The 17,021-nt window shown below is 50.2% G+C and overlaps 1 protein-coding gene across 4 annotated transcripts in view; it reads left to right on the top strand.

Annotated features, from left to right (window-relative positions):
- The window catches only part of LOC144155468 (puratrophin-1-like), a 640,065-nt gene that overhangs the window by 368,842 nt on the left and 254,202 nt on the right, over positions 1–17,021 (top strand). The gene's annotated exons all lie outside the window — the stretch shown is intronic.

Below are 17,021 nucleotides of genomic sequence, written 5' to 3'. Positions count from 1 at the left end.
TCTTGCTGGGGCAATGCAAGCTGCTTTTTTCTGACGGGTTCCCCAATGGTTCCATGAACCGGAAATGATGTAAGTGTGTGCAAGCAGATATAGTGAGGATTTTGGAAGCGGGCAGTGCGAATACAAGGATGCGGCGCTGTGGCGGATTCACAGTGAGCCCTCCAGGTGAGGCGGGGGTTCGTTTGGGCGTGGTCAGGACGAGGGAGATGTACTCCCTGTAGGCTTAGTAGTGCTAATTCAGAAGCGTCTTGGTGGAGAGAAGCGACCCCCCCCCCCCTTTGCCCCTTCTACACTGCACTTAGCTGGGACCCGCCACGGTGACGGTGCTCTTTGTGGTGCAAATTACTGCACCTTCGCAACGACTTTTCCGCTCACTCATTCATAAGGGACGGTCCGGAGGTTTCCTCTTCGGTGTTAAGCCTTCCGCTGCAGGTAGTTAGTTCATTAGTACGTTCCTGTGATAAGCTCAGTGTATGTCACTCGCGCGTGCACAAGGCAAGCAAGCATGGTCAGCCGAAGCAGTCGCGCCTCATGCCCGTCGTTCTTTCAGGGTGCAACGTTTCCATAAAGAGGCGAATGGAGTAGCTTTAAATGTCTTAGAATCGCTTCGCAGTAAGGGGGGAGGTGGGGGGGAGGGCACCAGCATGAATTTTCTAGGACGGCGGAACTCGACAAGGTGAGCTAGCGGACGCTGTACCAGTGGGGGTCGGAGAGTCGGAGAAAGAAAGGCGGGCAGAGGATTGACGCCAAAGAAGCGTTCTTGCGGAAGAGGTCGCGAGCGCAAAAGATTCCCCGGGGCACTTAAGCCTGCTGACGTGCTTTCAAGGCGAAAGCCTGGCGGCAGTTAATAGCAACTTGTCTACTGCTGCATCGTATTCGTATCGCTTTCTTCGCTTTCATTCCTTTAGCTTACGTCGCGAATTACGTCAGCAGGCAGGCCGGAACATGCCAGAGCATCCATAGAATCAGTGTTCTGAACGGCTGGTGCGCACCTGTTCAACTCACGTGCCATCAGGTTCAGGTGTCATGCGGTACGCACTACTCTACAACTTTACGTTTCCCATTCATAGTTATGTGAAGCGGGCACATTGCCGCTCAAAGCTCCAGGTTATTGGCCAATCCCCAAGTGTGTATGTGTCAAGAAGGGAGGAATAAAAACAATAACTTTTGTTCTACGCTGACAACGTGCAAATATTCTATGTTTCATACATATACGTTTCCCGTTAAAACGTGGCCCGTTAAATAGTAAACGGGTATTTTTCCTAGGTCTATAAACTGCCGCTTGTGCAACTAACACGAGACAATTGACCATTGCCTTATTTTGTGCGGGGAGGCTGTGTTTTTTTTTTGTTTTTTTTTTTTTTTGAGGGGGGGGGGGGGACGTTCTCGACCGGACTCAACAAAGATATAGACATCACCCCATATAATATTCGATTCCTGCCTGTGATCAAAACTCTGTGCCGTACGATCTTTTTGTGTTGATTGCAATGGTCAGCGTCTGGAAGTACGGCATTGATTGACCGCAATGCGGAGGAACCTTGGGGCAAGAAATCAACTTTTCGCGAATAATGTGCCCTCGTACACAGTGTTTATGTCGCTCAAACACGGCCGCCAGACTGGTTGCGTCTCCTCCAAGCGTCTGTGTGTCTGCCGGAGTACTAAACATATGTACCGGTGAACCTACTTACCGGTGAAGCTACTGTTGTTTTTAACGTATTTCAATAAATGCGCTGCTGTTGCAGATAACCTGTGATTTTATATCTTTGAGGGGTAATTTTTATGTAATAAAGAAAAAATAAGCAAAAATAGCACTGTTGATAGAGTGCTGAGTTGCTACTGTACAGACTCCGGTTGAAATCCCATCAAACCACACGTGTGTTTTTGTTCACTCTTTACAGCAGCAGTCATCTTCTTGACCGGGCAACAACAGCAAAATATCGCTTTTTTGGAGAATGAGGAACATAAGGCTTTTTCCCCAGAAGCAGCTAGACGACTTTGACCTGGTCGTGTTGCGACGAGTCATGCAAAGCTTTTTTTCGGAGAAACGGGATTCCTGCTACCACCAAGCTGACGGGCAGTGAGCTGCAATCCCTATCCACGATAACTATGCACAGGATGTTGAAGAAGTCTGGCTTCCGATACAAAAAGCGGTCTCTGAACACACTGCTTATCGAAGCGATGAGCATCGCGCAGTATCCGCCGCTGTTTGCGCCAGATTAGAGTTCCGGCGCCAACGCAGGCACATTGTTTACCCTGACGAAACGTGGGTCAACGCTGGCCACAGGAGTAGTCAAGTTTGGGTTGATGGCACCGGAGGTATACCCTGCGCAAGGCCCGTCGCGCCAGACTGTCGCTGGGCTTCCAAAACCCCCTGGCAAAACCGCCAGGGTTATGATGGCACACCGTAGTAAGGAAAGTGACTTTGTTCAAGGCGCAGGGGAAGTGTTTCGTGCAAAGAAAAGTTTAGGCGGCTGCCTTGGAAGCGAATTGGGAGCGTGCGCGACGAAAAGTAGTTCGCTGAGAATTTTTTTCCCTTTCTGCCACCTTGAAGCGTTATAGTTATGGATAATGCACCTTATCTCTCCGTAAGGTAGGGCTTGGGGCCGTGCATGAGCAGCTTCAAAAGAAGATTCAAGGCTGGCTTTATGCACAGGGCAAGGACATGGCGAAGGCTGAGCTCGTTAGGCTCGTTGAACTTTGCCAGCACGGGTGCAGACCGTACGGAGTGGACAGTATCGCTACAGTGGCTGCTGTATCGCTGCAGCAGCAGGCCACCTTGATGTTCGCTTACCACATCACCACTTCCAACTGAATAAGATAGAGCTCGCATGTGGGGACGCCGAAGGTTTCGTGGCGTGTAAAAACGAGACATTCGGATGCAAGAATGGGAGTCGTTGTTATTGTTCACAGGCGCTTTATCATCCATAATGCGGTTTCGATGCTTGTTTTTGTGGTTTTTTAAACAAATGCTGAGCTGCATGCTGTGTGCCTGATCATCCTGAGGCATGCGCTCGCCGTCTTAGGCGAGAACTGCTGAATCTTGCCTGGGTTTTATGTTTACGACAAGAAGTTTTCCGACCAATTAGAGGCTAACAGCTTCGCTGTAAAAACTTTTTTCAAACACACACACCTTGTAAATACTTGTAAATAAACAGCGGATTCTTCGCTTTTCCTTCTCTACAGATGGCGCCTTAACCTTTCTCGCGCAATTTTGTTGGAATGTGATTGCACTCATCGAAATTCGTATTAGGGAAATATCCGCGTTGTCGAATCCGTATACACTGTAGGAAGTCCCCGTGGCGCGTCTTCACCACAGCGCTCCAGAATGACCAATTGAAGTGACCGAGTGTGCGAATTCGGCGACCGACGAAGCGCTACACATAATTCGGCTGAAAAAAAAAATGTCCATATGCGCTGGGACAACACGCGCAAGGCATGAATGGCGTTTTGCATTGCGCAATGTCCCTGCGCAGATGCTTTCATTCAAATTGAGTGCACGACCACGTCATCCGTGGAATTTGCACACTCGGCCACTCCGATTGGTTATTCTGAAGCATTGTGCTGAAAATCCTTGGAGTGTAGGGTTTACAGCTAAAACAGAGAAAGTGAACTGCAACGCTGTAGAGGTGGTTATTAAGCAATTTTTGAAATCATGGTGGAGGAAAAGAGGAGTATAATAACAGCTACTACCTGGTACGGACAGTCAGGAAAAGGCTTAGAGGGCCGTAAAATTCGCGATCGCGACGCAACTGTTTCGGAGCACGTACGTGGGGCTTTTTCACAACGTATACGTACAGGGATGAAGAGCCTTGCTGAAGTCAGGCGTATGCGACATTAGTAAGTTTCAGCATTCCGCATGTTCCGTGTCCTTCGTGCGTACCGTGCTGACCGGGACCCGACTGAGCACTTGCGTATTCGTTCTGTTGGGGTGGATAAGTTCCGCGGGCCGGCCCTCTCCATGCCCGCGTATTCGTTAAGGTGATGTCTGTCCTCCTCGCCGTGCCCGCGCGCGCAGGCGCAGTCGAGTCCCGGTACTGACTGTACTCACGGAACGGACAGAACACACGGAATGCTAACACTCTCTATTATGTGGCAATGAATAAAAACAGCAACTTATATTTGTCGGACTTTTTGCGTCGTTTCTTTAAGCGCTTCTACACCGTCTTGGGTAGTTTAGGGGCCTAAAGAGGCGCAACTGTTTCTGGTGAATGCTAGCTTAAGTGCTTCCATCCATCTCGGAAAAGACAATATGGGCTCAAAGTTCTGCCGTCGCCTTTCACACCAGTTCGTGAGGCGGCGCGAAATTCCGGTCTTTTTCCGCTCCCAGGAAGTGGGAACAGTTCTTTTCATTTTGCACGGCAAACCCGGGTCTGCACTCCTCCAGTTCTGGGCAAGTTTAAAAGCGTCCCCTGATAGACGACGGTTCGAGCCACTCCTCAGGAGCTCCGGTCGCGAGGAAGGTACTTCCAGGGTTCCGGGGTGTCCAAAGACAGCCGAACCTCCTCTAACACTGTTGCTCGCGTCGCGGGCTCGTGAAATACCTCATATAAGCGCGCCAGTTCAGTTCCGACAAGGCGATTCCTCGCCCCTGAGCTATGACTGGAGGTGCGCGAGAACGCTGAAAGCTTCTCGGCTTTGCTGGAGCTTTTGATTGATTGGCCAAGTTTCGGCGCTGTTGCCACTGGTGTTATCGTTTTGCTTTCTTCCGGGCAAGTGAGTCCGTGGGCTGCGCGCCACGTGACTCAAATCCGCCGAATTCCTGGCCCGCTCCGCAACTGTGGGGCTCTCGACCGCGCGCTCTAAAATAGATGGGCTCCTTTTCCACTTGCACCTGCTGGCTGCTGCGCGGGAGGATCATTTCCGGGTGAGGACCATCGGACCTTCCCGAAAGGACCCGGTGTGGGCGACTGTCAGCTGATCAACGCCACCGGCTGGCTTGGCGCTCCGCCAGCTGCTTTCCGTGTTCGTTACGCCGCTGTCGTGTCGCAGCGTGTCTCGCATCGTGTCGCCGATCGTGCCCCCGCGTATCGCCGCCCGGCTGGGGCCCACCGGCACTTCGTCACTCCTGCGGTGCTCGTTGCCTCTAAGGTGCCATGGAATGGTGCCGATTCTCGCGCACCGTCCACAACGGTACACTGTGGTCATTCTCGTTCTCACTGCATCCGGGCCATCATGCTCAGTCGTACGGCTAGTGCCGATCTGTCCTAATTACTCGCCAGAATTGCCTTTCAGAAATATACCGAGAGGTCTGCTTGATTACGAGGGGACACCACTTGTAGGAGTAAATTCGTGAAGCTGACTTCTCGACACTTTTCCCTTTTCGTAGAAGCACGGGAATGCGGAAAAGAGAATTTTGGGAAGCGGTCGTAGGTAAAGCAACCAGCTAGCTGGGCCAAGAATAACGCTCGGGTGACACGGGGGTGTGTCATGCCGAGGCAGCACGTGAGGAGCGACATCTTTGTCTTCTGCGCACTTCTTAGCCGCCTATTCTGTACTGCTTGCTGTTTTCTGGGAGGCAGCAAGCGCACAGCAGCTACGTTAATGAATTCTAGCACTCGAATGCATAGCTAACCGGGAAGCTTACATACCAGAGCCACTAGAACCCGTTGGGTTACAGCAAGAGGTGTTTGTGGGAGCGTTCTTGGGAGTACACGTCGGAGTAATTGCGTGCACCGAAAACACCAGCTGGGTGGAAAATAAAACTCGCAAGTTTCCCAGCGCCCGGAAACGAAGCAGTGCTCTCTGTTTCCCAAGCGGGAATCTTACCTACGCAGTTTAGACCCCGCTGCTAATCACAACGCACGAACTTCCATCGGTAAGGTGAAGCAACACATGTCACTGGGGCGGTGCGAACCACTTGCTCGAGTACTGAGCACCGGGGGGGGGGGGGGGGGGGGGGGGGGGGGGGGGGGAGGAATCTACAAACACGCTTGGGGGTGTAATAAATGCCAAGCTTTGATCTCTCAGACCGCCAACCTTCGTTGTACTTTGTGCAGCGAATTTCTGCGGCTTCTGCGTCGAATACGTTCCATGCTGTATCATATGGCGTGTTCATTCCGAATAAGGCAGATGCGGTTGCACTCGCCATTCAGATGGCTTCATTGCTTTCTATGTTTCAGCGATAATTTTGCATCGTTAATCGACGCATAATTCCAAGTTCACAACATCGCTGGTACACACATGATGAAGCAAGACTGCAGTTTTTGGTCAAATAAGATATACGCATAACGGAGGCAATGGACAGCCTTAGAAGCTCCGTTTAGCACAGAATAGGCATGCCATTCGAGCGCTCCCAATCCCCTTAAGAAATGCCCAAGCTCCGAGCGAACATGTTGCATTTCCATCATCACCGTTATAATCATCAACCGTTTGGCGTAGTCGTCGTCATCGTTACCATCATTATCCACAATAGCCTTCGCCCGTCCACTTAAATTACCTTTTGTGATATTCTACCACTGCTCTTGTCGCGACAAGCTGCACCTATTCTTTGTTCTCGAATCCGAACTCATCCTCTTGTCTATTTCTCTTCTGGTCACGACCTTCCTTTCTGGCTGTGTTGCTCATGTAGTCCACCCGTTGGCTGTCGTAATTTGGCGCAGCGCTGATATCCACAAAAATCGTTTCTTCCTCTTCTGTCGAAATTACCCTATCTAAACCGAAGCATAGTTTCTCTGTTTCATTTTCCCGTGGCGTTAATTTCTTCCAGTGTACCTTCGGGCATACATGCCACTGAACTTTCGGGTTTTCAGCCGAATGTTTGCACCTCGCTCAATTTGAGCCCAAAACACGTTCCGGCTCTGCGGTCGCTAGGAGAGGGCGACGAGCTGCGCTCAAGGGGGCTTTTCGATCCCGGCGTGGCTTTTCACAAAGAGCGCGAACGCTGCGTGCTTGTCTGGCCAGCATCCAGACAGCAGCATCCCTGAGTGACAGTAGACGCTCCCCACTCTTACCGAGATAGTTTGTTCCCTTCAGGCCCCTTGTCAGAAAAGGAAAGCAAAAGCTCCCCGCTTTTGGCACGGCCCTGCGGCTGTGATGGCAGAGCAGATATGTTGCGGCATTTTGGGGGGGAAAGGTCTCAGCACCGGAGGGCCCTTATAGCGTATTCCAGAAGGTTCCAATCGCTATCGTATAACCAACGAAGCGTTATACAAAATCTTGGGATTCACACTATTTATCAATGCCTGTTCGCACGCCGTTTGTACCACAGGCCCATGCCTGTCTTCATTGTGTCACCTACTGGGAACTGTTTCCTTTCTTACTGTTTTTTTTTTTTTTTTTTTTTAGGTAAAATTTTTCAACTTTGCTTCGCTTCGGCGTGCATCTTTCCACATCATTGCTCCTGAACGCAAAGCTTTCATCGATATGCCCGACTTCAGCGCCTCTCTGGGCTCGTGGTCTCAGGCGTAAAAATACAACAAGCAGTGTGTCATCATCGGCACCGCCTGGTCAAAAAGGTGCACTGCCTAAAGCTATCTCACGTTTGACACCGACTTGACAAATCACAAACCATACACGCATACTAAGCAATGCTGTGGTCTGCACCGAATGTACATTTTATATAGGGTGCTTTGATCAATCATAAATTGTCGTTAGGTTGGTGGTGCAGACCATCGGCTGCTTCCAACAGAGACGTGAGCTATTATTCTTTCAGACAGGCTTATGACTCACCCCTGGTGCAATTAAACTAGCAGGATGGAATGACAGCTTTTATTTACTGTCTTTACGTCATCCTCACTCGGCCTTATGGATAAATAGTGAGCTCAGATCATTATGTTGGCATTTACATTGCTTCCATCAAAGGTACTCGCTTGTAAACGTCCTTTTTAGAGTGTACCCCTCCGCAAGGCTTGTGTTTGTGAAACACTCAAGTGGTCAAAATCCTGTCCTTGTGTCGTTGTAAAACAGTAAATCGTTCTCTTCACCTCAACTAATGGAATGTTAAGCGTTAACTTTACATTAGCAGGTGATTGTCCTGGAAGCCTGAATATGAGACAGGTAGAGCGCGTAAAACATGGGGTGGGAAAGTTTCCTAAAATACATTTGCGCCAGATGGATACCTGCTGAAGAAAAAAGAAAGAAAACCTTTGAGGGATATACAAAAACGGGCGCGTAGGTGCGCCTGGGGTAGAAATCGGCACCTGACTGCAGACGCCTTTCGTCTGCATACGAGGCTCGCGCTCAGATCGGCGTGCATGTGCCAACGCCGGCGCTTCATTAAGACGTGACGCTTAGTAGCTGAGCCCGGTTTGAGCTGCCTGGCTGCTCCAAGGCTGGGCTATAGTGAAAGACGGACGCCGTTCGCGGAGATTTGGAACAAGCGCGTACCTAATTAGTAATGGCGCAACGGGGCCTGGCATTGCTCAGACAGCGGGGAGTCAACAGACGCCAGTAACAGCGTGGGGCAAGTCGTCTAATTACTGAGCCAGGGGCGAGTACACGTTTTATCTCGCGCCGAGAGCAGTTGATCAACACGCTCTGCGAGAGCGTATTATGCGGAGAGGGCGTTTAGCGCTTGCTGTTTTAGCACTGTCGCTTCCGGCTTCTCGCTTCTTTGTCTTCTCTTCCGCCGCTTTGTTACTGCATTTTCTGCCCATCAGCGTGTCTCCCTTTTCCCTCTTCCAGCCGCGTTCGCTGTTTCCCCTTTTGGTTTTGCCGCGCACAGTTTGACAGGCCCTCTCGGCTTGTTAATTTGTGTATGTTGAATAAAAGGCGCCGCAAAGCTTCGATCGTACACGCGGGGAGCTAGGGAACAAACAACATAAAGAGAGAATTTCCCTCAGAGGGCAAGTGCCATTTCCACAAGGTCACAAATTTTTCCCGCAGCGGTCAGAACATGTCACAGGTAGTCGCAGCACGCAGCCTTAAATGTAGTCTCCGCCATAGGGTGATATAATAAACCAAAACGAAACGAATCGTGGCAGCAGTAACAATATAGCGATTTTGATGTGCAACTGTGATTTCTTCACGTGGTACCGCCTGCTGCTGATATCACGCCCTGCGCCCGGGAGAGTGGCGTTTGGTCTTCTCCTCCTCCTCCTCCTCCTCCCCCGTATCTTTCTTCTTTTTTTTTTCCTTTGTGGGGCTAGAACATGTTTTGTTTTAGCGCTGGGGTCACCTGAGAGAGCGAGAGAGCGAGAGAGAGAAAAAACTATTCTTTTTTTATGATTACTGTTGCGGGGGGGGGGGGGGGGGCATGTTGGTTACTATCATCCCCCTCCGTCCGAGAAAGTTCGCGCTCCCCGTTGTCGCGTTGCTGCGTTGGCGCGATGCTTTCTTCGTGAGGCTTGTGACGCTGCACTCTTAGGCAAAAAGGACTAAAATAGGGACTAAAATACAGCCGTTAGTCTTCGCGGGCGACCGTTCATCTTCAAGGGGAGTATCTGCGGCAGAGTACGTGCCGTGTCATAAATGCGGACTAACTGTTCGTCCCCGCCGATCTATAAGGAGTAACGGGAAGACGAAACGCATGCAGTTAGTCTCTTTGCTGCGTCGTTAATCCCCTAATGGCGTCGTCGTTGCCCTTTCGCGCATATGTCTGCGAACAGTTTTATATTTCCAAAACACTAGCCATTGCAGTCACTGGGTGCTTTAGATGGTGCCACGGGAGAAACTATTGATGTTAGTTATAAGAAAATCGCCTAGGGTTAGAGAGCGGAGGGTAATGGCAAGGAGCGGCGAAGCGCGATTGCCATACGCTTCTCGGCGAGGTTTTGTTGATACGCTGTGTTGCATACGATTCGTGCAAGGTAATGACGGCCAATGAAAGCTTTCAAGCGCCTTAACAGTAATGCAAAAATTAGTGACCATAGCAAAACTGGATTCCTGGGCGTAATGAATATGTATATGTTTAACAGACGAGAAAAAAACGCATGTTGCTGATGACAACTGCAAAACAAAAATGCTCGCTACAGGTAAGCGTCTCGAAGTTATCTTTTACACTCGGTACATAATTGCCTTGGGCACCAAAGCTATGACAATGCTGCAACTGCTGTAAAACCCGCTTGCATTTCCCAGTCGCAATCGTCTAGCGACGCGAATTTGAAGAATTCAGGCTAAGCAATACCGAATTCGCTTTCGCCGATGCAGGAAAATATGACATGTTTCATTATTCTGACACTCACACAGACGACACCTTTCACATACGTTACATAGAGCACTTAACATATGTATCGAACACTAAGAAAGCACTTAGCTTGCGCTAATTTGTGCGGAAACAAATGAGTTCTCCGATCGCCCAGCTAGCTATCTCAACTAGGCGACGACGAGTTGATTGTTATTTACGAGAAAAACTATGGTTGAGAGGCTCTACTTCGAATCGAACTGAGCAATAGTCCCTAAACTTAGCAAAGCGCTAAATGCAAGGCGCGAAACGCGGTCACGTTCGCTTGCACAGATAGAAATTCGGGCACCAGCTGCAATGGATCTGTTGCATTATGCACAGAACTACACGCTGTACACTTCAATATTATCTACCGCGGCTACCATCCGGCGGCGTGGGCTAGCGGATAGCCCGTCGGGTTCCTTGTGTAAATTTCCGGGCGTCAGGGGTTCGATCCCTGTCGGTTCGAGAGTTTTTTTTTTTTTTTTCTGCACTCTACGCAGTTCGTCCTTGGGGAGTATCGGAACGGACCATCCGGGTGGGGGACTAACCGTTCGTCCCCTCGCAGTTAGTCCCCGAAGGGACTAATGATTGTGGCAGAGGCCGTTAGTCCCCGAAAGGACGAACTTTTAGTCCTTTTTGCCTAAGAGTGTGGGGCAATAATAAATATCGCAACCGAACAAAAATGGAATCCAATTGCTGTAATTATTATTGATTTGATTGATTGTGGGGTTTAACGCGCCGACGCAACGCAGGCGATGAGGCGCGCCGTAGTGGAGGGCTCCGGATTAATTTTGACCACCTGGGGATCTTTATCGGGCGCCGAAATCTCGTACACACGGGCGTTTTTGCTTTTCGCCTCCATCAGAAAAGCGGCCGCCGCGGCCGGGAATCGAACCCGCGACCTCGTGCTCAGCAGCGCAACGCCTTAGCCACTGAGCCACCGCGGCGGGTCCTGTAATTATTATTATCCTTGCTTCAACAACGGAGAACGGGGGCTCGAATACCAGAGCTGCCAACTCGTGAATATTATTTACAACGCTAGAAATTTCCGTGCAGCAGTCTAGCACGCATGTAAGCGCGCAAACACCGTCACTTGAGGATGGTTGATCCCTCCCAGAGGTAGTGCATGCCTAAAACGAGCGATAAATCTGGCAAGTGTGCTCACGTGTAAAACCGCTTGCGAATTACCGCTTCAAGAAACTGATAGACGGAGTAGTGGCGCTTCTCTCAGAGATGGATTCCCCGGTTCAGCGACCGCACCGCTGCCGATCCGTGAAGCAGGCCGGCCCGCGCAGTTACGGCAGCCTCGGACGGGGCGCGGCCTCCTCCCGACGGTGCCGTACGTGTGGCCCTGATCGACGCGCCTGTCCCGCTAATGTAATGCATTCTTCTCTGCTTGCGAGCCCCCTCTCCGATACCCGCGGCTCTTTCGGGAATGCGTGGTTCAGTGTGCGTTGTTCAGCCAGATGTGTCGACTTGAAGTGAACCCGCGCCCTTCGCTGAGGGCGCCTCGGCTTTGGCCAGACCGCGATACCATCGGCGGTCCACTTTCGAAACAAGCCGTTCTATTTTTCGTGGCTATCTGGTACCGGTATCGTATTCAAGTGCTCGCAAAAATAGCAGGCGCTTGCCGGCACATAACCGGGCCCGTTTGTATCTCGTTGCCACTTTGCTCGTCTTGCATCAAGATGCGCAAGTGTAATGCACCACGTTGGCTGTCGTCTCTGCCGGTCACATAATGGGACACCGTGCTCCTTCTTTAATATTATTTGCTTGCAAGAATACGCCGAGCCTCTTTGTCGGAACTGTAACGTCTATCTGCATGAATGGGCCGTTTTGCCGGAGGATTTATACGCCGTTAGCTCTTAACTCTGTCTACCATGTGGGCACATATAGGTGAGTGTTTTTGGTGCTTAGTGCCTTAACGTCCTGGTTATCGTAGAGCTGCCTACGACCGCTGCTTTCCTTTGTCGCAACACGCAAAGCCGCGTCCGTCGCATTTCGCCCCGAGTGCTACCGGACGGCCCACTTTCGTTCATTATGCACAGCTGTATCTGATGCACCGTCTATGGTAGATACCTATGGATGTCGAGTATGTGTTCTCGCTGTTCACATGCGCGTATTCTGTTTCGTCAACACCCGTGCGATCGTATCCAAGACGTCGCACATCCGAACGAAAAGGCCAGCTCCGCGATTACGTTGGCGCCTGGAGGAAACGAGTATAGAACGAAACGAGCTCGGTAGACACCTTAAATGGCATTCGGCGTCAACCAGGTCACTGGGACGAACATTTGTCGAACGACGAAGCGCAGCCGCTAATGAGTTCGCCCTTTTCGAAATCTAAGACGCTTTGAGTGGAAGCTGAAAAAAAAAGCAATTACGACAAATGGTGAGTAATGGAGAGGCGCCGTATCTCGCTCGGGACTTTCATTACCACACATTTTAGTTGGCGAAATTGGGGAAGAACTTTTCTCACCTACGATGGAGCTCGCATAATTCCGTGCGGCTGCTCTAAAACCATTAGTGGTCGGTGTTCGCTCAAACTGGAACAGGTTTTAAAGCTTCCCGTTTCGGAAGGTGACCGGCCACATGCATCTTCTTGGCTCGAGGAACCCGAAGGCTTTCGGTCGCGGCGGCTCCTTTCTATTTCATTATATTCGATCGCCGCCGGCACTCGTTGCACATGTTTGGAAGTCCAAGTTTTGGCGTATTTTTCACATGGTGTCAAAAAGAAGTCAACAAAGGTGCGTTCTTTAATAATATTGAGCTCGATTGTTTTTCTTTAAATCTGCGGTAAGCGCACATAGAGAAGAGGGCACTCTTTATCGATGTAATTGCTGCGCTTTTCTCCAGCGAGAAGTTTTTGTAGAACCTCTTGAAAGATCTATGTCCGTGCCGCCTCACTCGCTCGTTGCTCGGTGTCGAGGCCGTCGGCAATTAAGCACGAAGGGGGGGGGGGGGGGGGGGGGTGACGAAGTTGGTAATTTTGAGAGTAGAGGGCCGGCTAGAAGTTTTACGCGGCTAGAGACCCGGGAACTAAGTAAGGTATTAGCACCACGAGCCGCGCGTAATCGTATGCTTTTATTTTGAATTTACTGATCAGTTATAAACTGATCGGCTCAAGATGCGTATCATGTTTTAAACGGCGTGCGACTTTGGGCCGCGTTCTAATAGCACACACACCAGGGCGCTCGCTTTTGAGCGTAACACAAGTGAAACTTTTGTTTCACTTCGTGTCGATGGCCGCGTATGGACGCATCTGTTTGCTTTTGCAGTGGAAACGTGGCTGAAAGAACTGGCTGCGCGCGTGCAGGGTGAACCGGGATCTCGCTTGCTGCACTATATTTTCGCGATGCCTGCGTGACCTGGCCTCCTCACTCTGACGTTTCCATAACGTGGAAGCCCCGCCGGCTCCCCTGGCGGGCCAAGCTGGGCGGAAAACAAGGGGCTCCTTGTGGCCGCACTTTAATTCTCCCTGCGAGCCTCTTGGCAGGCATCCAGTCTGTGGCGTACGGCGGCGGCCGCTTCTTCGACACGGTTGAGTCGCTTTCTGGGTTCCTTCTCGATTCCGTTGCAAATGATTCTCTGCGTCTCCGTTTCCCAGGTCGTCGTCCGGCGACCTTGTTGGCGGAAGGCATCACTCGTGCTGTGTGAGAAAGGAGCCTAAAAGGAGGTTGCCGCCGGTGCGCGCAGCATCCGAGGCGCTCGGGCTTCGCCGGCGCGCTTCGGCGTCGCCCTGCGTGCGGTCATGTTCCGACAACGATCGCTGGCGGCGATAAGGGGACTCGGCTGTACAGCTCGCCGGAGAACCCTCTCGGTTCCCGCCATGCGAATTGTTTCCTTCTGGGTCCCCATTCAGACAATGCCGTGCGGCTGTAATTTATCCCCGCTGTGGAGAGTGATTACTCGGCCGCGTCCCCCGCAGCCAGGCCGCAGCTTCAATCAGTCACTTCATCGGCCCGATAGAATCGCCGCTTGGCGTCTAATTGGGCCCCGAAGAGGCAGTCCCAGTCGTAACGCGCACGAGATGGCGCTATTAATAAGGGGCCGCTCAGGACGACTCGGTCGGAATTAATTGCGACTAACAGCCAGGCGGGGCTGCTACAGACCCTGCAGCCTGCGCAGCAGTGGCAACCAGGGGGGGGCAAAGCTCGCTGCGGGCTGGAAGGAACAACAAAGGCGCACCGTCCCGAAGTTTGTGTGCGCTGCGGGCTTCGTTCGAGACGCTCTGGGCGGAGCGGGATAATTGATTTGCGTGGCCCCGAGTGGACCTCGCTCTTGTCTGCCGCGCTGGCTGGGTGAATTACCGAAGTTACCAACGCTTTCCGTTTCCTCAAAGAGCTACGGCGGCGCTGCACTCCGAGTTCCTTGAAGACGCTCAACCGGATGTTGCGCAGCGCTGAAAGTGAAGTGGTCCTCCGGTTAGGGTCGTCGTCAGCTCTCTGGCATTTCGATTGCTTGAGAACTAAGCCATTTCCATAGATAGGCGTCGCACTGGGCTGCCTGTATGTTTTTGTACTATCGTGCCCGTGAGGCTCTCCAACACGAAGGATGACCAGTCTGAAACGTGTCGCCTTTCAGTGTTACTCATTTGAGGCGAATTTGTATGTCCGCATTTTACAGCAAAGGTGTTTATGGCTACGATTTCGTGGAGTTTTCGTGTCCGTCAGAAATCTGGGGCGGCAAAAACGCCTCGCGGAAAACGAAGTTTACCACGGACGCCTTGCGGTAAAGCCAACTTTATCGCGAATGCTCACCAGCAAACTGTTGTAACTCTCGTTTTTCAAAACTTTCTTAAGAACAATTATATAAAAATTGGCAGATAAGACGACTCTATCATTGTTCCTAGTTTTATTTACTTGTAATTATTAGTTAGGGTATAGTGAAGCTGTAAAGTTACAGAATTCCCTTCTGCGGTCAATGCATGACCTTCCAGGGGCGGGAAACGGACAGCCCCATGTTGGTCTGCTGGGATAAAACTCTAGTTCTTCCAATATTCCTTAATTATTAATAATAACAAAGCCATAGCGGCTACCATTACCAAATGAGGATAAAAAATAAATACGTGTCCAACTGTGTCTAAATAAATACGTGTCTAATACGTGTCTAAAAACCTAACTATGTGTGGATTTGTATTTCATAAAGCTTTACCGGTCACCCACATTGACAGAGTGAATGGCCCCTAAGTTTTTATTTAGTCTACAGAAAAGGTGCTGACGACAGCTTCTTTCTTTCAGGCGAGTAACGGCAGCACCTTTTCTGGGGAACCTGAACTCTCGGCGGCAATTTTCGGAGGAGAAGATTCTGTGTCACTAGCCTTCTCTGTCATTCGCTCAGAAGGCGACTAAGGAACTCTTACTCTTTCTACGGGCGACGAATTTTAACACCAGACTATCGACTGAAAGCCTTCCGTAGCAATCACTGAACTTGAACGTTTAGTGCTTCAGCGCTGGGCATACCTGTCTGCTCCAACATTTATTCGTTCTCTCCTTTCTCGTCTTTGCCTATTTTCCCTTTCCCGCGTGCAGGAAAGCAAACTAGGCTCTAGCCAGATTAACCTTCCTGCCTTTCTTCTAGATCCTTCCTTCCTTTCTATAGAAAAGGTGACAAACACGTCAACGAAAACAGTGAACGTTGCACCAACGCGTTTTGATTAGCTGATTTTTAAAGAAAATCGGTAGTAGAAATCGGTCAAGAAAAATAAACCGCTGCAGACCTCTACACCCGGTTTCTAGTTACGTGACGTAACATTGACTCAGAGTACTTATGCGGGCATACTGCTCTGCATTTGTACGCTCAAATTTAGTTTCGTCGCACACTCCAACTGGGCATCCTTGCACAGTTCATGGAACTTTGGGTCGCTGCCATGAGAATGATTTCTTTTTGTGACCAACTCGGTTACATGTATGGCCAAGAGTCTTTTTTTTTTCACCGAAATTTCCACTCTGTAGGTAACTCAATCTCACACACCCACTGTATGTCATCATTAAATAAAGTGTACCTACGTGTACTGTTACATTTTTTAAAGGGGTCATGCAGACAATTTGAAAGATTTCGTGTTTTATAGTGCCCCGAGCGCTTGTCCGGCAGCAAACGATGCCGTTATCACTGACAAATTAACCAATTTAGGCTAAAATTTTGATTCTCTCGCCAAATCGAGTGTTTTCCTGACGTCTGCGATGAAGTCATGAGGGTGGGTATTCGAACGAACTTCCAGTGCGTCATTAGACTCTGCCTCCTTGCTTACCGTCAATCCTCCCAAATGGCGCTACCATAGGTAGCCGCGGACCGTTGTCCGCCGTTGCTTTGTTTTTGACGGTATTTGGACCCGGATTGTTTTTATTACGGTAGAAAGTAATCGTTTATGGAAACATAGGGTATACTCGACAAACAGGGTCACGTAAGATTACGTCTCTTACGCCAATCGTCCAGTGTCGTGTAAGACAATTTCAAAGCGACGGACTGCTGTGCAGCTAAAACAAGCTTAGTGCGCCTAGTACCAACAGCAGTGCGCATCACTACTTCTATGTTTAGGTGTATTTTCGTAGCTTTCATTGTTTACCCCACCATTCTTGCTGCTGTAAACTGAATATGCATTACATTTAAGCGCAAATAGCTCGTTCGGCAAGCTCATAAGCCCGGCCTAATTTGCGTTTGCTTTTACCGGCCTCAGCCAATCGCACAGCTGGGCATATGGCATCATAGGTTCTATTGCGGGAAATTAGCTAGTGGGTCGCATTGCCATTCCCATTTTTCCTAATTATATAGCTTGTTTGAGCGACGTGTGCGTTTAAAAGTGGTGTAAGTATATGATCCTAACGAGGCAATCTTTCGAATGAACCAAACTTGTGTTTTGTCTGCATGACCCCTGTAAAAAGAACAGGTACACTGAACAAAGCGCGGGCATTGCAAGGTACCC

This window comes from Haemaphysalis longicornis, unplaced genomic scaffold, assembly GCF_048455015.1.
Source record: "Haemaphysalis longicornis isolate Haplotype H1 unplaced genomic scaffold, Haemaphysalis longicornis Haplotype H1 scaffold_1, whole genome shotgun sequence".
Lineage (NCBI taxonomy): Eukaryota > Metazoa > Arthropoda > Arachnida > Ixodida > Ixodidae > Haemaphysalis > Haemaphysalis longicornis.
Note: the sequence above shows the minus strand (reverse complement) of the source record. Positions and strands in the feature narration are given on the sequence as shown.